The 27,350-nt window shown below is 49.0% G+C and overlaps 1 protein-coding gene across 4 annotated transcripts in view; it reads right to left on the reverse strand.

The window, feature by feature from the left end:
- Positions 1-27,344, reverse strand: part of SYNDIG1 (synapse differentiation inducing 1) — a 205,697-nt gene extending 178,353 nt beyond the window's left edge. For 3 of the 4 annotated variants that reach the window (XM_017862638.1, XM_017862640.1, XM_017862641.1), the window contains exon 1: positions 27,197-27,344. The gene's annotated coding sequence lies outside the window, so the exon portion shown is untranslated. Of the gene's footprint in view, positions 1-27,024; positions 27,140-27,196 lie in introns of those variants that run through there. The other variant, XM_017862639.1, reaches the window with a different exon arrangement.
- Between the last annotated feature and the right edge of the window lie 6 nt (positions 27,345-27,350).

The following is a 27,350-nucleotide window of genomic DNA, read 5'->3' on the forward strand; positions in this document are numbered from 1 at the left end:
CTTTCTTTCTTTCTTTCTTTCTTTCTTTCTTTTTCTTTCTTTCTCTTTCTTTCTTTCTTTCTCTCTCTCTCTCTCTCTTTCTCTCTCTCTCTCTTTCCCTCCCTCCCTCCCTCCCTCTCTCTCTCTCTCTCTCTCTTTCTTTCTTTCTTTCTTTTTGACAGAGTCTCGCTGTCGCCCAGGCTGGAGTGCAGTGGCGCGATCTCGGCTCACTGCAAGCTCCGCCTCCCAGGTTCACACCATTCTCCTGCCTCAGCCTCCTGAGTAGCTGGGACTACAGGCGCCGCCACCACCCCTGGGTAATTTTTTGTATTTTTAGTAGAGACGGGGTTTCACCGTGTTAGCCAGGATGGTCTCAATCTCCTGACCTCGTGATCCTCCTGCCTCGGCCTCCCAAAGTGCTGGGATTACAGGCGTGAGCCATCGCGCCTGGCCCATGCTGTGTGTTTTCATATACATTATCCCAAGTGATCATCTCACTAAGCCAAGTAGAAATAAATTATGATGCCCATTTTATAGATGAGGAAACAGATGTCCAGAAAAAAACAAAATAAAACAAAACAAAACAGTATCTTGCCCTGCCTTACAAACCTGGTCAGTGAGAGTTACACCCAGGTGTGACCAATGCCAAAAACCCCGTTTATTCCACTATATAAACTCGTGCTTTTAGAATCAAAAAGGACAAAATATTAAGGAATTCAATTTAACAAAAGAAATGAAACATTTGTATGCTGAGAGCCACAAGACATCTCATTGGAAGAAATCACAGAAGACCTAAATATATGGAGAGATATCCACGTTCACGAACTGGATGACTGAGTATCACTAGATGGCAACACTTTTCAAACTCAGCCATTGCTTCAGTGCGGTCCCATCAGCGCCACAGCTGGCAGAATGGACAAGTGCATCCTCACGTTAACATTCACAGGGAAAAGCGAAGGATGGGTTCCCTCTCTTGCTGCTCCTGAAACATGGTGTTAACCTCAGTTTTTGAAACAGAAATAATAACTACCTCCATTTCCCAGGCAGCTCTCTCTGCCCAATATTTGGCCAGGGGCTTGGCCCACCTCACCAGTGTGATCACATGTGAGTCCCGTCAACTTTAGAACTCAATTACTCTCGTTTTGTGCATGAAGAAAGTGAAGTCCTAATCCTAGGACTTGATCCTTGTTCTGTCCGAATAAAACCCCGAGGCACTTTTATAAGGGTATGTTCTCTGGTGTCTTCGTTCCAGCTGTGCCCACCGTTGGAGGCTGGGTTGTGCGTCGGTGTCTCAGGGGAAGGTGGAAGGTGGACCATGTGGTCCCAGACCACAGGCCACATTCCCAGCCTCGCTGCCATTGCATGACAGAGAATCTTTCAGCTCGGGGAACTGGACGAGGCAGGCTGGGACCATAACTGTGGTGATGCCTGAGGAATAAACTGGGGTGGGGGTGGCAATAAAGGATAAGTGTTATGTGCAGTGAATGGGGAGGTGACCCTCTAGAAGTGGCCAAGTGGCTGGCCTCCAGCAAGCCAGGGGCAGACCGGAGGGCAAGTCAGAAGTGAGCTGAGGGCCTGAAGGGTAGTCCTGTCTTCTGAAACAGCTGACAGGAAATCCACCCTCCCTGGGGATGCCCCTTGTGTGCCCCTGAGAATGTCATAAAAGTGGGTCACAAAGTTTAAGTGGTAAATCCCACCCTAGTAGAGGAACATGGCCATTGTACCGCGTCGTATCCTTGTCTTAGTTTAAATTGACAGTGTTAAGCGTAATGAATACAGCTGTCAATGACCATGACTACCGCAGATGCATTCGTGACTCTTCTTGTAACTGGGTTCTACCTTTTTAACTGACCAGGGCATGGTTTTAAAAGGAATGAGAACCCAGGACCTGGACTTAGGCAGCGGGAGTCACTCCTGACAGAGGCTCCTATAACAATGCAAAAACTCAGAGGGCTGAGGAGGCCCTGCACCCTGCCAGGGCACCAAGGGCATTTCTGGGCCTCTCTCAGAGGGGAAGAGGGCCACCAGGTACTCTCTTGGGACATGGGGAAGGCTGGAGGTGTCTGTCACATCTGAGGTCCCCGAAGCCAGCACAGTAGGGGTTCCTCTGGGCAGTCAGGCCAGCCTTCTGCAGGGCAAAGGGACAGGGTGAGTAGCGTGGCTCCTCAGGGCCCTGGTCCCTGCTGCCGCCAGTCCTGCCCACCCTCCCCAGCCACCTGCACCCTTCCCGAGGGGGCCTGTTCCCTGTATCCTGTTCATCCTCATCCCTCGGGGCTCAATTTCACAGATGTTTGGTGGCACCAGTCCTCCAAGAACGAGTGCTGTCAACACCAGGCGCCCCGTCCCTTCACCCACCACTGCCTACGCCACTCTCTGTGACTTCAATGCCCGCCCAACGTGCTAGCTTCTCGAGCTCCTCACGCCCCACTTCTATGATCTCTCCCGCTGCTCCCCGAGTCGCTCCACTCCCACAGTCACCCTCGGACCCGCCACCTCCTCCATCTGCATGGTTCTGAGGCTGCTCTTCTCAGCATCCCTCCCTGCTCACGCCCCCAGCAGCTTCCCTGACACTGTGCGCTCAGTCCTCCATTCTTCACTGCCTTCCCCCACACCACCGAGTCCACACACGCTGCCCTGCCGTGCTGCTCAGTCTGCACTCAGTGATCCAGTCCTCGGCCGTGCACGCCGCCCCAAGTCCTCTTCCCTGCTCTTGTACTTTGCTGGTGAAGCCTCTGCTGCGTTCAAACCCAGTTCTCTCCCAGATCCTCCCACCCCATACCCCAGCGAGCGGGGGTGTGGCCGGGATGCACCCGGCTCAGCTGCCAGAGCCAGGAATCTCAAAAGGCCAGTGTCCGCAGCTCTGTCACCAGCTTCCAGGGCTGGGTCTCCTCCTCTAGGCCTCCACATGTTGGGATGAATCCAAGACCCTTCCTTCATCTTTTCTTCCTTCTCTCTCTACCCACTGAGCTTGGCCAGCCTGGGGGCTCAGTGCTCTTCCAACGCTGGTGGTGCCCGCAGCACCTGGCCACGCCTCCCCTCTGAGCCTGCCGCTGCCCAAAGGTCCCCTGAGGGTGGGAGTAAAGCTCCTCGCACTACAGTGTCGAGACAGAGCTCTGCTCCTCCTCCACCACCCTCCACTACTCACCAACTCCACTGAGCATTCGAGCACCTTCTTCTAGGTGCCAGATTTCAGGCCCAGTTGACAGAGCAGTGACAAAACCAGACAAAAACTCCCTCATGGAGCCTGCAGCTCAAAACCCTCAAGGATATTTAATATTGGTGAAGATGTAGTTAAAACAAATCTACTTAAACCAGGAAGCAAACTTCACCACAGTGTGTGTGCACCTGCATGTGTGCATGTCCATGTGTGCATGTGGATGTGTGTGCCCATGCATGTATGTGCCAGTGCACGTCTATGTGCCCACACGTGTGTGCATGCGTGTGTGTGTCCATGCCTGTGTGTGGATGTGTGTGCACGTGCACGCGTGTGTGCCCATGCATGTGTGTGTGTGCACACGAGGGCCAGTTCAGCTTCACGCCAATAAAGGAAACCCACGACTAGGAAAGTGAGTTCATTTAGCTTCTAACATGACTTGGGTTATAATTATAAGTACGTGCTAATTGTTGAAGTGAAAAATGATCAAGTGTCGTTTAGGTTTTTTGCTTGTGTAATTTTTCCAACGAAACTGACTTTGACAGAAACAGGAAAGAGAATGACTTATGCAGAAATATTCAAAGGCTTCCCTAAATTTTCTGAGGGCATCTCAATATTTTGATGGCCTTGAATTTCAATATCCCTTACCTGCTTGAAGCCTTGTAGATTTTCTCTTCTCCAGTCATTAGTGAAATTAGCACAGCAGGATCATCCCCACCAACGCTTCAATCTCACACAAAGCCATGCCCAGCATCGTGTGCATCAGCACCTTGAATTCCTGCCACTTTTGCTTAGAGGATTTGGCTTTCAGGTAGAAGGGCAGAGTGGGACTTTGGCCGGATGCAAGGAGAGGCAAGGTAAGGGGGAAGGAGGAGGGAGAAAGGGGGCTGGATGTGCAGGTGGTAAGCTGGGTGCTGGGCCCCTCCCCTGGGCAGCCCTTTGGCCATGGAGGCCTCTCACACTCCAGCAATGTAACAGGGAAGGAGAGGTGGAGGGGACGGTTGGGGGGAACTGCACTAAGGATGTAAGGATCCCACCTGAAGCTGCTCTTACACTCTCTGTCCAGCTCAGGGCTGGGCGGGGGATTATGCAAACCTGGCTCAAGCCAGCCTCTGAAGAAAACAGAAGGCCGTGCTTTATCCTGCAGGGGAGCCACTGTGAGGTTTTGTTTTTCCTTTGAAACTTGGAGGTTTACCAAAGTCTTTCCCAAGATAGATGACAATGCACATGTCCCCTGCGGTGGCCAGCAGCTGATCTCCAACCAGAAAGCAGAAGCCGCGGGGCTGAGCCTACCCTCCTCATCTGCTAGTCATCCCTTAGCAACTCTCATTGAAGGCCAGGCTCAAGGGCTGCTTTCTGTGTTCACTGTGGCTACTTGGCGGAGCCCCAACCCTGACAAGAACCCAAAAGCCCACCAGAACAGTGAAAAGGGGTGGGCACATTCCAAGGGGGTGTGGATGGAGAAGGTTCTCCCCAGCGTCCCTGCGGTGCCTGGAGTTTCACTGTGGACACAGACACAACAGGATGGGAAGATTTCGTCACACGCAGCCGGCTGGGAGCCTCTGGGCTGGGTCACCTGTTGGTGGGGTCCTCTCAGCAGGTGTGTGCCTTGCTCTGCCTAGGGCACGTGCCTGCTTCAGGCCTATTTTCATTCCTTCCACCTGTCTTCAGCATTTCTTGTTCTTGTATTTTTTATCGTTTTTGTTTTGTTTTGCTTTTGTTTCCAAAGAGTACTTGCATTGAAGGAAACTATCAGCTTCCTGATGGAAGGTCCCCATTTTCCATTATATTTTCTTCCCAGAAAGTGCACGACACAAATCTTGATATGCCCAGGAGCCCAGAGACTTGTGACTCAATGAAACCTCTTTGAGCATAACCATACTTTTAATTTCCTCCAGATACTCCAAAGTGCTGTCAAGCTAGTGTCCTTTGCTGATGTTATGGTTGGATTTTCTACTTTGCATTTGACTGTAAGGTCAGTGTCAGTGTTGAGTCTGCACCTGGAAGCCACTGAGGGATGTACATGTCACATCCCCTGGCATCAGGAACGTGACGAACCTTGTCCTGGGTCTGCTATGGGGATGGTGACAAGGCAACTCCCTCCTGCAGCAGGGCATGCTGCTAACCCCGTGTGCGGCTGTGCCCTGGGCCAGGCCCTGCGCTGTCAGAATCAGGAGCTAATAACATCAAGGCAATAGCATCTGAGGCTCGCCACTCTTTCATCTGCTGCACCTGTCAACCTATGGCAAGTGAACTGGTGTTGTTTGGACATGACTGGCCCTGCAAAAATACTCCAGCATCCTGTCCTCTCCTGGCTGCTCTCCCTGCCTGTACAGACCTCTGTTCTCCAGGGGCAACCCTTAACTTTGCTTTATTAAGTATTCCATGAGTCACCATTTGTGCCTTCAAAGAATTCCCAAAATGGATTGCGGCTGACCTCACACTCACTGGAGCCAACTGGTTAGCATCTTAAGGACCGAGGCAGCAGTGCTTGCTATTGAAACATTATTTTCCGTATGTTTTACTATCAGTCCCATAGGGGTTGTTGCACACCATGGTGCCTGTCCTTTCCTGGCCCTGGACCTCAATGGCCAACCCTTACCTGCCACAGCAACCAGATGCACGAGGAGCTCCAGGGGCCATGACTCCATGGCACCTCCATACGTGGGCTCAGTACTGCTGCTGGGCTCTAAAATGTTGGCCTAGGCCTTCTCCTCCGGGATTTACTTCCTCCCTGGCTCCACTTCCACTCAGACTGGTGCAAATTTCCAGACTGTGTGGCTTGGATTGCTGATTGGCATCTGCCTGCCCTCCTCTGTGTTGCCCTGGAGCCTGGCACTTCCAGGTTCCTAGCAGAGCTTCACCTGCCACATACGATGGGCTCCAATCAGCTCATTCCCTGGTGCTAGCCTTGGCTGAGGCCCCACATAAGGAGTCCTAGCCACAGCTGTCATGCCCGCCCCTGCTTCATGCCAATTCTGCTGAGCACTACACATCTTTCATCCAGGTAACTGCCCTGACGACACCATGGAGGTGCATGTAACTGGTGTGCTCTCTTCATTCATAAGGAAACTGAGGCACAGAGAGGTTAAATGATCTCCCAAAGGCTAGGGGCAAGCCAGGATCCAAGCCTGGGCACACTGGCAGCAGAGCCCCAGGCATAGCCTCCTTTATGCCCAGCTCCTTCCACTGCCTGCAGCAGCCCCAAACCACCTTTCCCATGAGGACTGTGACTTGGTTTCCCCTCCTCTAAGCCTCTCTTCACTTCCAAACTTCCACAAGCAAATCCCATCCTCGTGGGCTCATAGGCAAGGCGTAACTGCTATTTTAGGTGAAATAGCTCTCTATAAATAAAAATCAAGAAGCCGCAAAGACGAGCTTTACATAAAGTACTCTGGAAACTGTGATCTGCGTGTTCCTCTTTCAGGCATGGAAACACACTGATTCCTCCACAACACATCAGACCCCACAGAGGCACTCCCCTGGGCCTTCTGCCCTGCCCCGTCACTGCCCAGAGCGTGCGAATAGAACAGGAAAGGGTGCAGGGCCCCAAAGGTATCCTGCAGGGCCTCTGTGGTCCCTGTCCCTGGCTGTGCACCCCCTGCCTCTCTCTTCTGTTTTTTTGTGAGAGCAGATGTGGTGGATTCAGCTCGGGGCCACACACAGATGGCACGCCTCACCCTCACCAGATGAACCCAGGCGCCGATGCACTGCAGCCGCTGGCGGCCAGGCCTGCTGGGTGATGACACAAAACAGCCCACGGGGCTTCTTAACGCACTCCAGTGGCTGTGGTCGGAACTTCTCGTTCTTGACTTGGTGCTTGAGTCTGTCCTTGAACCACACACTGTCCTTTGACTTGAGGCCCCTGGTTCCCCAGTGGCAACTGCCTCCTCCCTCCATGCTGCAGTGACAGTCACAGAGGTGGGCAGTTACTGTTCAGGGGATGAGTGTGTCTGTGTGTGCATTTCTGTCCATGTATGTGTGTGGTGAATGCATGTCCGTTTAAGCATGTGCAGGTGCATTCATATATGTCTGTGTATGGTCATGTGACTATGATGTGTGCCTGTGTCTGTGCCTGTCCCTGTGAGCATATGTGAGCATATACGTCTCTGTGTGCATGTATCTGTGTCTATGTGTCCACGTGTCTGTGCGTCCTTCCATGTGTACGTGCATGTGTCTATGTGCATGCATCTCTGTGTGTGCATGTATCTATGTGTCTGTGTGTCTATGTGTCTGTGTGGTCATGTGACTATGGCATGTGCCCATATCTGTGCCTGTCCCTGTGAGCATATGTGTGCATGTGTGTCTGTGTGTGTGCATGTATCTGTGTCTATGTGTGTGTGCATCCATCCATGTGTACTTGCATCTATCTGTGTGCATGCGTCTCTGTGTGTGCGTCTATGTGTCTGTGTGTCCATGTGTCTGTGTGTGCATGTATCTGTATCTTGTGTCCACATGTCTGTGTATGCATACATGCGTCTGTTTGTGTGCGCATGCATCTATATCTACGTGCCCATGTGTCTGTGTGTGCCTGCATGTGACTGTGCTTGTCCCTGTGAGCATGTGTGTGCATGCATGTCTGTGTCTGTGTGTGCGTGTGTATCTACGTGGCAGTGTGCATACAAGTGTCTGTGTCCATGTGAGTGTATGTGTGCATGCATACAGATGGGAACGTGGCCTCCACATTTCTAGAACACTGCCTTCTAAAAGAAGCTGGATGTTCAGTTCTGGGTCAGGACACTTGCGGGAATCTCAGCCTCCACAGAGGCTTAGACTTGCCAAGACCAAGGGGCAGGGCTCAGCCACAGCGGGGAAATGATGACTAACAGGGGAAGAGGCTTTTCACATCGAACAGGAGGAAAATCCTGACCCCAGGACCGATGCCCCATTCCAGAGCTGTGCAGCGAGGCGTGTCCCTTTCCTCCGAGCACCCAGGGATGCTCTGGCACCAGGCCTGGCATTAAAGGCATCAGCAGATACCGCAGAAGTATTTCAGCTGAGAGTCCAGGCAGGAAGAGTCTTCCATATTTAACTTCTGTCCTGTGAAACACTCACACCTTGGTCCCACTTAGCTCATCCATGAGACACCGTGGGCCTCCTGCGGCATAGAGTTCTTGGCAAAGGCTGAACAAACAGGGACTCACCTTTCTTGGGCAGGAGCCAATGTGATGCCCGGGGACGGCTCCTCCGGTGTTCACACCCACTGGCTCCGGCAGGACAAAAGAATTCTGTCCTTCATCAGTTTGTGCCTGGAGCCTGCAGAAGGGCTTGAAGTGGATGAACTGTTCCCTCTGCTCCCCACTCTGGGGCTTGTCCAGCTGGTCTCCCACTGTTCTCGGCACACCACCAGGTAGTGAGAGCTAACTGAGTTACGAACAGATGTGGAGCGCTGAAGAGAAGCGGGGGCACCCCACAAGGCACTGTGTGAAGCACTTTGTATGCATGCACAAATGGGAAATGTCTGTTTGGCTCCCATGTCTGGTTCATTGTGAATGCAGTGCCTCGAATGGTGCCTTGCCTTTTACCAGGGCCAGGATCCCGGCTGAATTATTTCTCACATTTCCTCTCTGCAGGAGCAATAAATGACCAGCTGAATTCCCTTCCAACATTTACTCAAGGGCTATATTGTTGAGTTGAGTGTAAATATAGAGTATTATGCAGAGATATTTCTAGCTCATTTTTTTCTAGCTATGTGTTATTACTTGCCGTGCAACCAACCACCCTAAGAGTTGGTGGCTTAAAATGGAGTCATCTTATTTTCTGGGTTGGCAAGCGAAGCTGCACTGGGATGCTTGACTCTTGGTCACTGATGAAGCCGCAGTCAGCTGGAGTAGATCGGCACACTACAGCCTCATCGACGTGTCTGGCGGTGAGTGACAGCTGCTGGCTGCACTACCTCAGAAAGGGTCCATTGCCACTTTCGCTTCCTCATAGTGCTCCAAGACTGTTATGGGTTCAGTCCAGACCCAGATCCCAGGACCTCCTCTTCTTGACGGGAGCTGTGGCAATGTCACTGTGTCAAGGGCTGTGTGCAGCAGGATGAGAGGAAGTGTTGCAGCCCCTGTTACAAACACATCACATGGGGCCAAATATTCCAGAAGGAAGGAAGATTAGCATGTGTCGACGCATACTTATACACACACATACACTTGTACACATACACACCTGTGTGCGTTTTCATGTGGACATGGGTTCATTTATTTAGTCCCACTGTATGAAAAAAGTACATTGGACCCTTTGCAAGGCATTACTCACATTCTTGAGATAACAGCACTCATCTCTCACTTAGAGATGGAGGAACCAGAGCAGATAACTCAGCATGGCCATGGGGCTGTAAGGGACAGAGCTGGCATCTGGACCCTCATCCCTTGTGAGCCTGGGTCTTGCTGTGTCTCTTGCAACACTCACCTCAGTAAACCTAGAAGCACAGCAGTTGCCAACTACAGCACTGATTTGCTACCTCCAAATGTTTAAATAAAAGGATGGTAAAAATTTGTTTTTTATTATATTGTTACATAAGACAAAGTTTAAGCATTATATTTCTTGACCCAAAATCCAGGTTATATAAGTTTACTTAAGGCAAATTAAACCATAAGTGAAAGTCTGCAAGCTCTGTGTTGCTAGCTTCTCCAGCTGAAGCCATTTCTTCCCTCCCGTGGCCCAGCCAGGGACAACTACTCCCAAACCCCCACCCCACACCCACCGACCCTCTCCCCCAACCTTGGCCGGTGATTCCCTGGCTGCTCAAAGCGTGTCCTGTGGGAAAGCAGCACTGTCATCACTGGCACTTGTTAGAAATGCAGACTGTCGGCTGGGCGTGGCGGCTTATGCCTGTAATCCCAGAACTTTGGGAGGCCGAGGCAGGTGGATCACGAGGTCAGGAGATCGAGACAATCCTGGCCAACATGGTGAAACCCGGTCTCTACTAAAAAAAACAAAAAATAGCTGAGCGTGGTTGGCACGCACCTGTAGTCCCAGACACTCAGGAGGCTGAGGCAGGAGAATCGCTTGAACCCCGGAGGTGGAGGTTTCAGGGAACCGAGATCGTGCCACTGCACTCCAGTCTGGTGTCAGAGAGAGACTCCATCTCAAAAAAAAATTAAATAAATAAATAAATACATGAAAGAAAAAAAGAAATGCAGACTCTCGGGTTCCAGCGACCCACTGGACCAGAGCTCTCATGCCTGCAAATCCCCAGGTGTTGTGTGCGTGCATTAGAGTTTGAGGAATGGTGCTTGAACAGATATTTCAGTAAGCAAAACTGATTCAGGCGCTTCTTTAATATTATAGACTAAACTCAATGTTTGGTCTTTACATTATTTGTATATCGACCAATTGTTAAATATCCCCAGGTGAATCTAACATGCAGCGAAACTTGAGAACCACTCTGGACTCGTGCTACTCAAAGTCTATGGATCAGCAGCAATGGCATCAGCCCAGGGCCTCCACCTGGCTACCCAGCCCAGGCAGGGGGTTGCTGCCTCTCCAGCACCCACCCTGCCCTCTCTTGTGCCATCCTGCCCACACACCATACCCAACTTCACACCCACCAGCAAACCACTGACTGTTCTTTTGATTTCATAAATATACCCAGTCTTCCCTTCCCACACCTACCCTGTGATGTGGCCTTGGCATGCCTGTCACTGAGACCTGGGGTGACACTCCCTGGCTGAGTGGAGGACCCACTGCTGAATGTCAGTGCTTCACCCTGCCCACCTTCACCTGGAGGCTGGAAGAGTTAAGTTCTCATTAAATCCTCACGTGTACCCCATACTTTATTACCAAGGGTGGCCATGAGACACAGCTTGGGCCAAAGATGTCTCCTGGGGGATCTCTGTCCACCTTTTTCACTTCTTGCCTTGACCTCATATGTGATATCGGGGGCAGCAGCAGCCATCTGGGAGCCAGGAAAGACCACAAGGACTATAGAGATCCAGCTCCAGCCACACTGAGCTGCTGAGTCAGTAGCTCCTGCTTCCAGACTCTTCCAGGTATGGAAAACTCCATTGTTCAGCTCCTAAATAACACTCAGCCATGTTCAGTCTTCTGTCATTTGTTGTGGTACCATTTCTATGTTGTATACACACACTTGCTAAAAGAGCTCTTTCTTTAAAGGAGATATTACCGTACGAAATAAAGAAAACAAGAAGGCAATAAAAAAACTGTCTCCAAATTATATCAAAATTAGCTTTGCCACTGATTTCTGCTTAAATCTGGAGAAGTCACTGATCTACAAGGACCTGAAACTTCCAAAATTTTCCCACTTTTCCTTTCTGTCTTTTTGGTGAGAACGTTGGAGAGAGACGGAATTGAACAAAATTCCGAAGACCTATAATTCCCTTATGTAATGACGAACGCGTCCATCTAACGGACAAAGTTGGTGCTATAAATCTATGTCCCAGGTTCTGCATTATGGACTCAAGTATGGTACCACACTCTAGAATATACTTTTAAAGAACAAGTTGACACACTAAGAATGTATACAGACAGTGGAAAATAATTAAGACTATGTGTCTTACTCTGTTTTGTGTTGCTGTAACAGAATACCTGAGACTGAGTAATTTATAAAGGCAAGAGGTTTATTTAGCTCAGTTCAAGGCCATGGCCCTGGTTTCTGGTAAGGGCTTTTGTGCTGCATCATAACATGGCGGAGATGGTCCAAAGGGAAGTGTAAACGCAGGGAAAGAGACCAAACAGAAGGAGGAACCCTCTTTATAACAACCTGCTCTGGCTGGAGCGCTAATCCAGTCTCAAGGAAGAAAGAACCCACCACTTCAAGAATAGCACCAAGCCATTCATGAGGAATCTGCCCCCATGACCCGAACACCTCCCACTAGGCCCCACCTCCAAACACTGCCACACGGGGGATCAAATTTCAGCATGAGTTTTGGTGGGAATAAATAATTCATACTCAAACCACAGCACTCTAGAAAATCCATGTATTAAACAAATAGATCTAGATGAATTTCTAGTAAGAAAAGGCTCTACTTTTCATTATTTTGTGATCTAAAGACCTACTGTGTGTAGAGCAAGTAATTGGAGTATTTTGTTTTTCAGTATCTGCGTCAGATCATCTTTTCTAAAGGTGGACACAACACTACTTCCCATCCCACATCTATTCCTGGATATGGCCCCAATACTCCTCTCAGTGAAACGTGGGGTCTCTGCTCCTTCCCATTGAACCCAGGTAGATTTGAGACTCACCCTGAATAGAAGGAGTGTGACATGACCTGACCTCTGAGGCTAGGTCAGAAAAGATCATGCAACCTGTCTTTTACTAGAACACTCAAACCGGAGCCTTGACCTTCCTCTTACGAAGTTTAATACCTCAAGGCTGCCATGCTGTGAGAAAGGCCAATGTCGTTCATGTGGGGAGACCATGTGCAGCACACCAGAGTTTACAGTTACCCGGCTGACCCCCAGTCGTCCCAGGCCCCCACTCTTCTGGCTCCAGATACACTCTGACAGCACCTGCCTGAGAGAATGGGGCTGGACGCGCCCAGCCGACCCCTCCAAAATTCCCAACCCTCAGTAGTTTTCATGCTATACATTCTGGGGCAATCTGGGCAGCAACAGGTAGCCAGGACTGTACTTGAATTCGTCTGATGCCATCTGTTTGTTTCTCGTGTAGGCACCTGGATCTCAGCAAACCCCACTGGTGCAGACTGAATTCTGAAGCCACATCCAACTTCCACCTTCTAGGTGCACGGATGCCTCCGTGACCTCTGCCCTATCTTGCACCCTCTGCCGAGAAGACCCCTTCTTTCTACTCTTCCAGGCTAGTCACTTTCGCATTCTGAGTCTTGGCTGCATCTTGCCACAGCATCCCTGCTCCTGCAGTCCCGGTGCCTGCCTGTATCGCCATTTTGCACCGTGTCAAGCAAAGTGAGGCTTCGCACACTAGGCAGGGCCTCTGAACGCCCTTCTTCCATGAGGGACCACAGCCTTTCATCTCTGTCCCTGGGGTCTGCCACAAGGTCAAGCAAATGGCAAGTCCTCAATACATGGTGAATGAACTACTCTTGAAAACGTGTCCACTGTCGTAGGGCTTAGAGCCAAGACTACCAGCCACAGGCAGGAGCATGCACACGCATGCTCAGAGGAGAGGGGCCTCCTCAGACTGGGAGTCCTATGGGGGGAATGCAGAGCACGCTCTTTCAAGAGGCAGGGAGGTGCCCAGGCGAAGGCCAGGAAGAGTAAACATTGGCTGAGCACATCATGTGTGCCAGGCTCTGGGCACAGGACGTGGGAACATAAAATACGATTAAGAAACAGATTTTCAGTCAAATGAGAGAGACAACAAAATAATTTCTAAACTTTTGTTTTTTTTTCCAAATCAAAACAGTAATCAAGGATCAAGTTGAAAATCAGAAAAGTACATAACATAGGAAATGAAATCCACATCTAACTCCATGCCTGGAGCTACTCATGGTGGTACTGGCATCTCCTGCAGTCCCTTCCCACACATGCACACCTTTCTCTGCATGCGTGTGAGTGCCCACGGCTTGGATTCCCGCTGCATCACACTGCAACCACAGCGTGCATTGCATGCTTGACACAGACACCCTTCACTCAACTCTAGGAGGCTCCAGGCTTTCCACCTCCCCCAATCAGGTATGAATGTGGACGTGTAGCCAAACCACTATATCCAGACCTCTGATTACTTCCGAAGGATAGATGTGTGTTTAAACAGGTTTTTTTAAGTGGCAAAAACAACATGTTTATGTTTATGAATTCAAATCATACCAATGCATAGAAAATTAAAACTATGGAAGTTCCTATTTCCATTCTACTCCTCATGACTACATACCATTAACAATGTGAAGAACAGCTTTCAAGAATTATCTGAATAAATATTTAAACTTCACTCCCAGAGAATAACATATTCACACAAATGTTTAACATATTTTCCTCTAGCTTTCCATCCTTAGTAGTTTACCACGGATATTGATCCACGTAAATACATATCTAGCACAGCCCTGGCCAATGGGCCAGGGATTTAAAATAATGGAATCATTATTTTAAGAACATCATGATAGCTGCATCATATTTAACCATCCCCTTTTGACAGACATTTAGTTTTCTTCTGACAGTTCATTACTTGAAGTCAAGATGCACATACTCTGCGTGTATCTTAGAAATGTTTTAGTGGTTCTTTTATGGGGCCAAGGATATAAGGGAAGGACCTCAGTGAACCTTTCAGTGAGACTTTTAAGACAAGAGATTCAACCTCCCCAGAGATCCCAAGGGCTGCCTCAGGTGCCTTTACTGAGCAACTGGAATCTTTGAGGCTGGGCAGTCATTTTGGAAAGAAGTGTCTTCCCTAACTTCAATGTGCATTTTCATCATTACAAGTAAAGATGCACAGCCGGGCATGGTGACTCACGCCTGTAATCCCAGCAGTTTGGGAGGCTGAGGCAGGTGCATCACAAGGTCAGGCATTTGAGACTAGCCTGGCCAACATGGTGAAACCCCATCTCTGCTGAAAATGAAAAAATTAGCCGGGTGTGGTGGCATGCACCTGTAATCTCAGCTACCCAGGAGGCTGAGGCAGGAGAATCACTTGAATCTGGGAGGCAGAGGTTGCCGTGAGCAGAAATCACGCCACAGCACTCCAGCCTGGTTGACAGACTGAAGCTCCATTTCAGAAAAAACAACAATGACAAAGACCAAAAAACAAGAAAAGATGCACGTATGTTTTTCCATGTATTTGTTTCTTAGTTATTTCCACTTCTTCCCACCTTTTTCTCCATTGCAGGAACTCAGTTTTTAATAAGGTTGTTTGTGTTTTCTTCTTTGCTCTGGGAGGATTATTAAGCATTTAATTTGTTGCAAATGTTTGTTTCCAGATTATTATATGCTTTCCAATTTTGTTTACAGTGCCTGTTGTATAGAATGTGTACATATATTTAATCTTTATCAATTATTTTTCTCTTGGGATTACTGGTAAGATGTTCAGGCTGAATTTATTCATGCTTTTAAAATATTTATTTAGCAATGCTTTTAAAATACATTCAGAACTTTTTATGAAATGGGGAGGTATAAATTGACTTTATAGCCCACCTACCTACTTCCAAAGTGCTCCACACTGACTAATTCAGCTCTCCCCGCCGGCTCCCACACATTCATTAGGCTCTTGGGGCTGGCATCCGTGTCAGAGTTCTCTGTCTGACCTACTTGTCTGCATGGCAGATTGAATGTATGGTTCATAAATTCTTCATACACCTCCCTTCAAAAGTGGAGTCTAACTTGCCTCCTTGATTCTGGGCTGGCTTAGAAACTTGCCTATAATCAACAGAATCCTGTGGCACTGACCCAGAATGGCTGTGGAGATGGGGCAGGAGAGCGTGCAGCCTTGACCGTGTTCACATTCACTTTTGGAGCAGAAGCCTCGGCATGTGAAGTCTGGCCACCCTGACACCATGCTGGGAGGAAACCCAGGGAGAGGTCACGTGTAGGTGCTCCTGGTCCAGGCTTTGAGTGAGCCCAGCCCAGGCAAGGACTCCAGTCCCAACCATGTGAGTCTTCTCAGCTGAGGTCACGGGAGCCATGGAGCAGAGATAAGCCGTCCCCACTGTGCCCTTTCAAATTCCTGACCCACAGATCCATGAACTCTAAGTTTTGGGGGCAGTCTGTTATGCAACAGTAGAAAATCAGAATAGCCTGTTAACTACATGCCAGTAACTAGAATCTTACATTTCCAATTAATGCAGTTTTTTTTTATTGTGGCAACACACACACACATACACACACCCCATAAAATTTACATAATCTTAACCATTTCTTAGTATATAGTTCAGTAGTGCTAAGTATATTCACATTGCTATGCAAGGGTTCTCCAGAACTTTTTCATTTTGCACTTATGCAACTCTACACCCTTTAAACGATAACTCCCATCTCCCCTTCCCCAGACCCTGACAACCACCATTGTACTTTCTGCCTCTGAGTTTGAGAACTCTCATTACACCACATAAGTGAAATCATACCGTGTGAGCCTTTTGGCTCTGGTTTATTTCACTAAGCTTAGTGTCCTCAAGGTTCATCATGTTGTAGCCTATGACAGAATTTCTTTTCTTTGTAAGGCTGAACAATATTTCACTGTATGTGTTTAGCACATTTTGCTTATCTACTCATTTGCTGATAGACACTTGGCTTGCTTCCACATTTGACCTATGGTGAATAATGTTACTATCAAAACGGGCATGTGCCTATCTTTTCAAGACTCTGCTTTCAATTATTTTGGATATATACCCAGAAGTGGGACTGCTGGATCATATGGCAAATCTATGTTTAGTGTTTTTGAGGAACCTCCACACTATTTTCCCTAGCAACTACATCCTCTCACAGTTCCCCAAGTAGTGCACATGGGTTCCAATTTCTAAACATCCTTACCAATCCTTGTTATTTTCTGTGATTTTTTTGATAGTAGCCATACTAATGGATTTGAGGTCAATTAATGTAATTTGAACACTTCGTTTTATTATCTGGTAGGACATTTCTTCACTGAAAAAAATTTAGTACTGTAGCCTGATTATTCTTTCATGAGCTTTTGAATAATTCTGTCAAGCTCAAAAGGCAATATAATATTGGCATTCTGATGGAAATAGCATTATATAGGTCTTAAACATTTCTTGACAGTTTTTTGTAGATATTTCATCTTTGGTTGTTCTGCTAACACCACACCAGTGTTGGTGTGGGCCCAGGTGCCAAGGACACCTAGAAGCAGGAATGCTGAACTTGGAGGAAGGATGCTGGGAAGAGGTGATGATCAAGCTAAGCCTTTGAACCTCAGAGGAGATTAGCAAGAGGCAAGAGGCAGCCAACTGCAGGTGGGGGAGGTGTGGGACTATGTGATGTGTGTGTGTGTGTGTGCACATGTGGGACCATGGCGTGTGTGTGTGTGCAGGCATTTGTGTGTGCACATGTACTTGTGCACGGCAGGGGCAGGAGTAACTTGGTGTTCTGGGCACCTAGAGAAATGGGGATGAGGCTGGAGGGTGAACAGGGACTGACAGGACAGCCTTGCCTTGTATCTTTCCCAGGCAGCCTGTTCTGTGCCAGTAGTGGGCTTTGAGAGGAGGGCCCCAGAGGCGGATCTGCACTTCAGACAGCTCACTCTCCTGGCAGTCCTGGAGGCAAGAGGCACAATGCAGCAGGCAGGGAGAGCTTGCAGGAAGCTACTGAGATGATCCAGCAAGAGATGAGTGTGCTTTCGGGGCCAAGGGTGGAAAAGATGCAAGAGAGAGGCAGGAAATACTTAGATCTAGTGATGAGGAAGAGGAAGGAGCACAGGGGCTGAGGGAGTTTCTGGTGTGGATTCCTGGGTTACTAAGTATCATTATCAGAGGACGGGGCATGGAAAGGGAAGTCCGAGGGGCTGGAGGGAGCAGACAGAGAATGGGTTCACTGCGGCTGCTGCCCCAGAGAACATCCCAGAGATGACGTTGGGTAAGGGGTAGGGACAGGAAAATACACAGGGCAGCCAGTTGTGAACATAGGAAAGCTCAGTTGGTAGCGGTGAGTCCTGCCCCTGGGGCCATTCCATTCTGACAGAGAAGGTCTGGTGGGCGGAATCCAAGGAGGCTGAGGGCTAGGGGAGAAGGTCTCAGAAGAGAGGGAAGAACCTGTCAAGATGGGGCTCCCAAGTCACTCTCCAGGGCTGGACCAGGCTCTGGTGGAGACAGAGACCCTCTGATTTGGGTCCCCAAGAAACAATTTGCATCCTTGTTTTTACTCTAATTAGGCACCAACTTAGCCTTCAGGAGCGACTGAAACAGTTGGCAGAGCCCAACTCACCAAATATACATTTCTGTAATATTTCAAGCTCTCAATAGAAATTCCAGGAAGATCAGCATTTCTGGGCAGTGTCTAAAGAGAAAGAACATTTCCATCTTCCGGGAAAAGCCTTATGCTGAGAGCAAGACAAGAACACAGTGCCCACGAGGTCTAAAAGTTGACCTGCTGTCCTGCAGAGTTCAATATGACGTTCTCTCTAAATGTCTGGGCCTCTGGCATTACAGGAATGCGGCTTCCCCTCTGCCTGCCTGGGAGTTCTGTGGGAGGCTTCTGTTCTCCTAGACTTTTCTAGGTGCATGACTCCTGGCCTGGCCTAGGACCTGGGCCTCCCCTCGCCCATGGTGCCCCTGAATGGCTGTGGTGCTCTCCTCCCAGGAAACCACCGAAAAGCACAGATGGAGAAACGTCCTCATCATGTTGTGTCCTACTTGGGGCTTGCTGGAAGCCAGAGCTGTCTGCATCTATTTGTCTACAGTGCACGGGGTCTGTCATTGTCCCAAACAGTATTCTGGGTTTCAGCAATGCCAAGAAAACTGAGCACGGTGGGTGAGAAAAAAAAATGCACTTTAGAGACAAATACAAAAGCAAACAAGCCCTAACAACTTGGGTCCCTGTGCCCTGGCTCTGCATCTGGCAGATGCAGAGGCTGGATGGCATGTTGGGGAAGCCCTCTGGGTCCCTTCTTTCCACCAAGTGTCAAACAGGCATCTGGGGAGCTTGCCGAGGGAGTCACACGGAATAGAAGACAAAGCTGAGTCTCGACCCTTCCCTCCTTGGGTTCCTCCCTGCCCTGCCTGGCGCTGCCACTCTGGTCCTTGAGAGAGACACTGAAGCAACAAGTCACCAATAGCTAAAGCTGGTGGGGTCTTCCTCAATCACCTTCATGACAACATCCAGACAGGCCCTGCCAGCTTTAATCTGACCCTTTGGGTTTGAGCTCCCTTTATTTCCCCACAATTGTTTAGCTCACCTCTATTTCATCCAGATCTGAAGAGCAGGGCCACCCTTTTAGAGCAGCCAGGTGGCTCCATGGTGAGGCATAGGGCTTACCTGGTTCTACCAAGAAAGGATGCTTGGCCACTGGCAGGGTGGAGTTCTTGTCCAGCCCAGAGCCAAATCCTGAGGTCAGTAATGCTGGAAGCCCACGTCTGTGTCGTAGGTCGAGACAGGTCAGAAACGCCTGGAGTTTGGAATATCTATAACCGTGTAGAAGAGCTAGTGACTGAGGTCCATCCTTTGACCAATGCTGGGCTCTCCATCAGCCCCTCCATCGCACTCCATCACACCCCAGCCTCAGTCTCCCCCAAAGGGCAAATATCTCCCAGAGCCATGGCTCTCCCTACCCCACTTCCTTGCGCTGACCTGGCCCTCTGCATAATGTCCAGGACACACTGGAGCCAGGGGCAGTGGGGTGCAGTGTACCCCACCCCCTCAGTAACCTCTGCAGGTATCCAGGGCATTGCAATCGCTGGAGGACAAGATGATGGGGAGGCAGGGCAGTCACAGATAGTTTACAGCTTGGCTCTCTGATCCAGAGACCATCAGGAAGCCCTTTGCTCCCACTGTCTATGAGTCTGGGTGCTACAGTCCCAGGTGCACCTGGAGCAAGGCTGAAGTAGTAGAACAGACTAGCTGGTGACTGCAGTGCCAGACTCTGGGTGGGACAGATGGGTGACTGCAGGACAATCAATGGGATGCAGGAGAGCTTAGGGAGGAGGGAGGTGCCCATGTGGCCCTGCTCTGGTAAAAAAAAAAAAAAAAAAGTTTGAGGACAGGCTATGGCCCAACACCAATGGTGAGACGGTAGGGCCACCTGGTCACTGCAGCACTCACTGAGCAGCCCTGTACCACTTTGCCCTGTAGGCATGTGAAAAGCAACAGACAGAACCGTTGCTGGGATTACGGATGCAAACTCATTTTTGTGTCCCAAGAGTGTGACGCATGTTTTTCCTGGAAAGGTATGTGGCAAATCAGAAATTCGAGGTCTAGCAATAGGCAAGGAAGGAAGCTACAGAATTCTGCACATATTGAGTCAACAGATACATTTCATCTCTATGGTTCTAAAATAGACTGTGATGTCCTCAAATACATCCAGGGCTCCGATTCACAGCTAATACAGCTACACCCAGAACATTCAGATTAGCAAGTGTACCAATGAATGTTACACAAGAGGACCCACACAAGCAGGGCCACAGCGGATGAGTGGATGGCAGAAGGACAGAAATGCAGCTGGACAAATGACCCTCCTTGCTCCAGGCCACATGAGTGGGATAGACAGCTATGCTGCAGGCTGTATGGTCCTTACCAAGTCCAGAGCAGTTAGGAGAGGCTTCCAGTTAGTGATCTCATTGTGAACAAAGTGAAAACAATGGACTGTGTGAAGCTGTGATACTTAATATAATATCCACAGCATTTTTTTTTTTTTTTTTTTTGAGATGGAGTCTCGCTCTGTCACCCAGGCTGGAGTGTAGTGGCATGATCTCAGCTCACCGCAAACTCCGCTTCCCGGGTTCACGCCATTCTCCTGCCTCAGCCTCCTGAGTAGCTGGGACTAGGGGTGCCCGCCACCACGCCCAGCTAATTTTTTGTTATTTTTAGTAGAGACGGGGTTTCACCGTGTTAGTCAGATTGGTCTTGAACTCCTGCGTGAGACACCGCACCCGGCCAATATCCACAGCTTTTAAAGGTCAGGATAAGAATGAAGGGCAGAGAATAAACTTAGAAATAACAAAGAAGATTATTTCCCTTGACTCAAAGTTAGCTTTCAACAAAAACCTGTTTTTGTGAGGGAATTTAGAGCACTAAACTATTATTAGAGTACTGAAATGAATGAGCTATATCTCTGGGTTTAGTATATAAGAAAAAAACTGTTAAGATACTATGCACATTAAGCTGGGCACAGTGGTTCATGCCTGCAATTCCAGCTCTTTGGGAGGCTAAGAGGGCAGATCACTTAAGGTCAGTAGTTCAAGACCAGCCTGGCCAACATGGTGAAACCCTGTCTCTACTAAAAATAGAAAAATTAGCCAGGTATGGTGGAGTGCACCTGTAGTCCCAGATACTTGGGAGGTTGAGGCAGAAGAATCGCTTGAACCCAGGAGGCGGAGGTTGCAGTAAGCTGAGATCGTGCCACTGCATTCCAGCCTGGGTGACAGCGTGAGATGCCATTTCAAAAAAAAAAAAAAAGACACTATGCACATTAATCAGCTCATAGTTCTTTGTTGTGGAGCCACTTGTCACAAAGGCACTATGGAAACGGTGAGGAATTGGGAGAGAAAAGTAAAGCCAAAAGAGGCAAGAGATATCTGAAAGCATTCCAAGACTGGGTTAGGATTGGTGGGACTGCCTGGTGCAGGGTCCTCTCCAAGGTCCTCATAAATACAGAGTTTCCACAGGAGATCTGCAGCAGATGAGTGCCTCTTACAGTCAATCTGTGACAGTCAATCATCTATGCCTACCAGCCCAGGCCAGTCCCTGCACTTAGACAGCATCTCAGAAACCACGCACACCACCTATCACATCTCGACTCTTTTGACTGCCCTACTCGTGCTGTGCCATCATCCCATGGGGCACTCAACGGAACGACAAAGTTTCTTATAAAGGAGACACATGGGTGATGGGCTGAGGCTGAGATGTCAGACATGAAGGTTGGCTACAGAAACACATAGGCTTTATTAAATGCACTTTTAGAAACCGCAAATAATTAACAGTGGAATTGGTACCAATCTTTTGTAGGATGAATTGGGCTTCCCCAGGGTCTACCCTAAAGCTAATGCCTCACGCTACCCGCCAGCATGGCTACTGGGTTTCCACTGGGAAACTGTCCCAGGACTTAATCCCATTAGGATCTTCAGGGATAAACTCTTGTGTCTCAGACCCACGCCAGCTGAGGGTCTGTACCACCAACATGTGAGAACCAAGATTATAGGAGGAAGTTAAAAACTGACTATTGTACGCATGACAGAAGAGTGAGTTTCTACAACACTTCATTGATTTGCTTTTCTAAGCAGGGGCGTGGGAGGTGGTTCCAAATGTATTTGAGGTAAGATTACTGTATCTCCCTTTCAGAAAGATCTGTAGTTTAAAGTTGAGGCAATGGAATAAAACTTTTCTGGTTCGACTTATCTGAAATGTGTTTGCTTTTTGGTTTTGTTTTGGGCACTGAAGTTTTCTGAAAGAGAGGAAACCTAAGGAAGTAACAGATGGAGGTAACATCTGAAAGTGCCTGACCAGTGAGGTCAAGTGATAGATAACAACTGAACTTGTTGGAGACCTAAGAATTGTTCAAAATAGAAATTTACCCTAAGTGAGCCCTTTTTGAAACACCCAGTTTAAAATCCACACAAGTACTCTCTCCTTCAGGGTCATTCTCTAAATGCCACCCCAGTATTTAAAAATGAATTTTATTGACCCAAAATTCAGTTAAGAACTAAAACCAAGCAAAAGTGTTTTCACACTGAACACTGATCGCAACTTCCGGAGCAAAAGGCCCATGCCTCTGGAAGAATGCTAACTGAACTCTTAAATTCTTTTTACGGAACTAAGCAGGCAAACTTATCCCCTGGGCTGTGCCTTTGGAAGCAGCTTTTATTTTTATTATTTTCTACCTGTGTATAATGTTTCCTGGTTCTGTTATTTTTGGTTCTAACAGTTATTTTTGATCCCGAAGCTTATCTGTTGTTGTTCTTTAGAATTTCTATTTTTCTTTGTTTTTGGTAATTTAACAGGTCATTTATCCTACAATAGTTTAAGAAGATTTACATTTTGTTATCTGAGCCATGCTTCCATCTTGAATCATCACATATTATAAATGGAGGGTGGTGGTTTGCTGGTAATCTGTTTTAAAAATGTTTCCATCTTAGAGAATGCATCATCTAAGTTTATAAGGTAATATGAATCTAAATTTAGTTATGTTAAGGATAAATTTCATAAGCTATTGCTCACATGCCTTTCCTATACATTCTCATAAATCTTTAGCCCACATGGCTATGCATGCACCCTGGGCACATTCCTGTGCATGTGTCCGTCCACCCCAAGTGAGTGCAAACGCACTGTCCCAATCCTCACTCTTGCCAACGACAGGTTGTAGGCTCCAGACTCTGGGCTCTGCTGCTTGCTATCTGAATGATCTTAGACAAACCACATCACTTTTCTGAGATCGTTTCTTTTCAACCATATTCTTTCCAGGATTTTGAAAACCAAGAGTTAATGTTGCCACAGTTTGTTAAATGAAAAAGACACTGGATTGAGGACATTTCATTGTCTCAAAGTTTCTCTGGGTAAAGTTTGTATTCACATGGCATTCTGAGAAAACAAATGGGACCTTCCAGATTCTGGAGCCTACGTCTGCTCATGGCACTCAGGGAAGGCCCAAGGGGAAAGAGGGAGCAGCCTGGGGACAGGAGACACTCTGCACACCTGTGTCCCCAGCACATCCCTCCTCCACTCTCCGCACAATCCAATATGCTGCCTGGATGTAAGCAACGCAGTCACAAGGGCACTGAATCATAGCTGGGGCCCAGGTTACTTCAGCTGCTCTCTGAACACAAGTTTAGGATCTCTTAGGAATCATTCAAAATGGGCATCTTGCATAGAGAATGCTGAGAAACCACATTTTTCAAACCTCCCACTGCCAACTTCATTAATCTAATTCTGGTGACGTGGTTAGAGACCTGGTCAGCCTATCTCTAATGTTTTCAGTATTGCTTTGTAGAGATTTTGACACCATGCCTCTAGTGTAGTGATGCTGCGTCAAGAGCTATGGCTCCAAAAACTTCTATCAATGCACTGCCCCAAAATGACCTTATGCAACTTTCCACTGATACAACAGGCTGTTCTGCTAGTCGCTTACCTCCCGTGTTTTGCTGGTGTTGTCAAATTAACACCCCATACTTCAGTCCTTGCCACTTTACCCACTCATTCAAAGAATTTTGCTGATAATGTGACATCTGTTCAAACTATAGGCCACAGCAGTGCATTCACTCTGAGATGGAACCTGCATTTTCCAATGTGCATGAGGATCTGAAAAGCCAATGTGAGGGGCACAGGCCAAGCTGGAGTCATGAAAAGACAAGGTTTTATTTGGGGATGGGGTGACAGGACATAAAACTGCTCACCTACAAGATGGTTATTCATCTTACAAAAGGTTAACTAAGGACGCCTTTAAATAGTGCACGTTATAAAGGTACTCAAAAGTCTGACTGACTCCTCTAAGAACGTCATTGACAATTTTTAGGAACTGCTTTTATATAAAGGAAAGCACAGAGGTGTGCAGGATGGGAGGGGGCTGGTGGAGGGAGGGCATCCCCTCCCACTGCCTCCAGTGCCTCCCTGTATGCCACACCTCTCCAGCCAGTAAAAGTCACACTGGACATCACATCTCAGCAAGCCCAGAGCCTCTTCAGAGGGCAGAGCAGGTGTGACCTGGAGGACGACCAAACATTTTCTAATTAAACAATGAAAAGTTCAGTACGCTCCATGAACCTCAGAATAGCACCGACTAGTGCCTCAGATAGAAATCTTACATAAGAAAATAACTTTCTATTCTTTGATAATAGTAATAACTCCCTAGAAAATATGATTTAAAATTAATGAGAAAAATAAGTCTGGTAGAGGACCTTTATCTCAATGTTAAATGTGGAAGAAATTAATTGCTTATAATATTTGAACTGAGTTTTAAAGTTTTTATCAAAATAATTATGTTGCCTATCATGGCTCAACCAGAATCGTGTTTACGCCTTACATGAATTAGGATAAGTCTGGTCCTATTGCTAACATGTCTCTCTTCCAGAAATCTAGACTTGTCTTTCCTTCAATATCTCGCCCCTGTACGCCTTAAGGAGAGTTAACAGGTTTTCCTTTTCTACCCTAAAATGGGAATGGAGGGGCCTTCATTTTATTTTAATATCACCTATACTCTAATGGGGTTATTACAAACTGACATTTCTGATAGTTAGGTAACATAAAATGAAATGTCATCAGCTGGAGATACAGAGGGATGTGTTTAGAGGTGAGGTGAGTTTGGAATTTTTTTTTTTTTGAAGTTTATATCAAAGTAATTTTGTATTTTTAATGAATTAGTTTCTTTTATCAGACATTAAATTATAATTGCATATGTTTATGGGGTACAAAGTGATGCTGTGATATGCGTATACAATGTGTCATGGCTGAATGGAACTAATTAACATACTATCCAATACTTAGCATTTTGGAATGAGTTTTGAAATACTTCATCAAATAAGGCTTCCAAAACTCCACAAAAGGTAACTGCAGGTGGTGACTGGGTGGGGGGTACACAAAGCTTCAGTGCACTATTCTCTGTCTGCCACTGTGCACCACTGAAATTTTCCATAATAAAAAAGTTTAAAAATAGGTTTCTCCATCTTTTCTTTGCTTTTTTTTTAACAAGGCCCTCTTGATTATGAGGATTCCGTTTTCATGCAGGATACGGGGGCACGGTGAGAGAGGGCGCCGATCAGCTACTAAGTCAGGCTTGCTCCTCGCAAAGAAAGGGGCGGGCGGAGGAGAGATGGAGAGAGAGGGGAGGGAGGAAACAAGGGGAGGGCGCTTCCTCAGGGCTCACAGGCCTCACACCTGTGGTGTGGACTTCCAAAAGAACGGGCCACACCACCGCCAAACACAGCACGCAATTCATCTAAAAATTCGACTTCAGTTTCTTCCCATCCGCGCCAGAACGGACATCAGACTGCCCACCGCCCGCCTCCTGGCAGCTCTTTTCATTTCGGCTGCTGCTAGGACTTCGAGACCCAGACCCCTCTTTGAAGACCACTTCCGATCCCCGACGCAGCGGCCCCTCAGGTCGCAGCCTAGCACTGAGAAGTTGGCCGGCTCTGGGGGCTGTTATGAGGCTGCTCACCCCACAGGCGCAGGTCTACGCAGCACACACACCACCTCCTTCTTTGGACTCAGACCAAACACGCTGGGCTGTAGGAGGGGATGGGACAGATACACAGACGCGCGCGAGCACGCCCCACCAACTGATTCCAACCAGAAAACGGAGCCACTGTGTAATGCCCAGCCATCCCCTCCACGACACCCCCAATCAGCCAAGCCTTCGGCCGGTGTCTGCTGCACTAAACACCAGGACATGGCCAGGGACGTCGCAGGCATCGGTCCGAGCCAGGAGCGCCGCGGCGCCAGCGCATCTGATGTCGCAGGAGGACTGTGCGCACCTGAAGTCGGGGTGCCAAGCGCCCAAACCTCTGCGTGCAAGGAAACCCCCAAAGGAAAACAGGACTACCAGAAGACTCCTTCCTCTCGTCTTTCAGAGATGCCAAACGGTCCCTCTGGCCGCCTCCTCAAAGCTCGGCTGCCAGGGCCACTCTACTAGGGTCTTGCAAAAAGCGCAAAGGAACCAAAGCCCCTTCCCTAAGAAAAGTGCCCAACTCATCCAGTGAGCCATTCTTTCCTCCCCACTGCCCAGAGAGCGCACACGAAGAGGCAGAAATCACGACTAGGAAAAAGCGAGATTCAAACTGGAACTAAAAGAGCGTATGTGCTCTCTCCCATCTCGGCGCCTGGGCTGTGGCTCCCAGGGCTGCAGGCTGTCGCGGCTGCCAGGGGCCAGACAGCTTTCGAAGGCAGGTCTTGTGCTGGCTAGAGGAAGGAGGCTCCCGGAGTCCCTGCTTCCGCCCTGGTCGCCCGTCGGGATTCCCCATCCCAAGCGCGCTTGCACCTTGCCTGCCGGCTCCGCTCGGAGGATTAGTCTGTTTCCCTTCCTACTCCCAAACAGACCTAGGTCCCCAGCTCCGCGGCCGCCCGGCTCACCAGTCCCGGCTGGTCTCCTTCGGGTCACTCCGAGGGGTAGCGCGGACCCGCAGAGCCTTGGCCCGCCGCGCGCCCCCATGGCCCTGCTGGGCAGCCTGGCTCCACTACGCTCCCAGTTCTCGGTCTCAGCAGCTCCCATCGACTTCGCACAGCAGCCCCTTCGCGTCTCCCGGGGTGGCAAGGCACCAAGGTGCAGCCCGGGCCAGCACCGACCCTTTCCTCAGCATCTTCTCCGCCGGCTCAGCTCTCCCTCCCGCCCGCCGACCCCGTGTCTCCCAAGTCTCGTCCCGGCGACCACCCGGACTTACCGCGGGCGCCACGCCGCCGCCAGGTCTGCGCGCTCTGAGGCGGAGCCAGGACTAGGACACCCGCCAGTGCCTGGCAGCCTCCCGCTCCGGCAGCCAGCTCGCTGCCCCCGCCGCGACCCCGCCCACTGCGGGCCCCTCCGCCCGCCCCCGCGGCCGAGAGGTCCGGACTTACCTCCGGGACAAGGTGACCCGGCAAGTGCGCCCAAGCGGCCGCCCGCGAGTCTGCCCAGCGAGCGAGCATGCGGGGCGGGGCGGCGCCCGCCTCTGCTCCTCCGCTCCCAGGCTCTCTCCTCCTCTGCCCTCCCTTCCGCGCCGCTCAGCTCCCC

This window comes from Rhinopithecus bieti, unplaced genomic scaffold (assembly GCF_001698545.2).
Source record: "Rhinopithecus bieti isolate Rb0 unplaced genomic scaffold, ASM169854v2 scaffold_56174, whole genome shotgun sequence".
Lineage (NCBI taxonomy): Eukaryota > Metazoa > Chordata > Mammalia > Primates > Cercopithecidae > Rhinopithecus > Rhinopithecus bieti.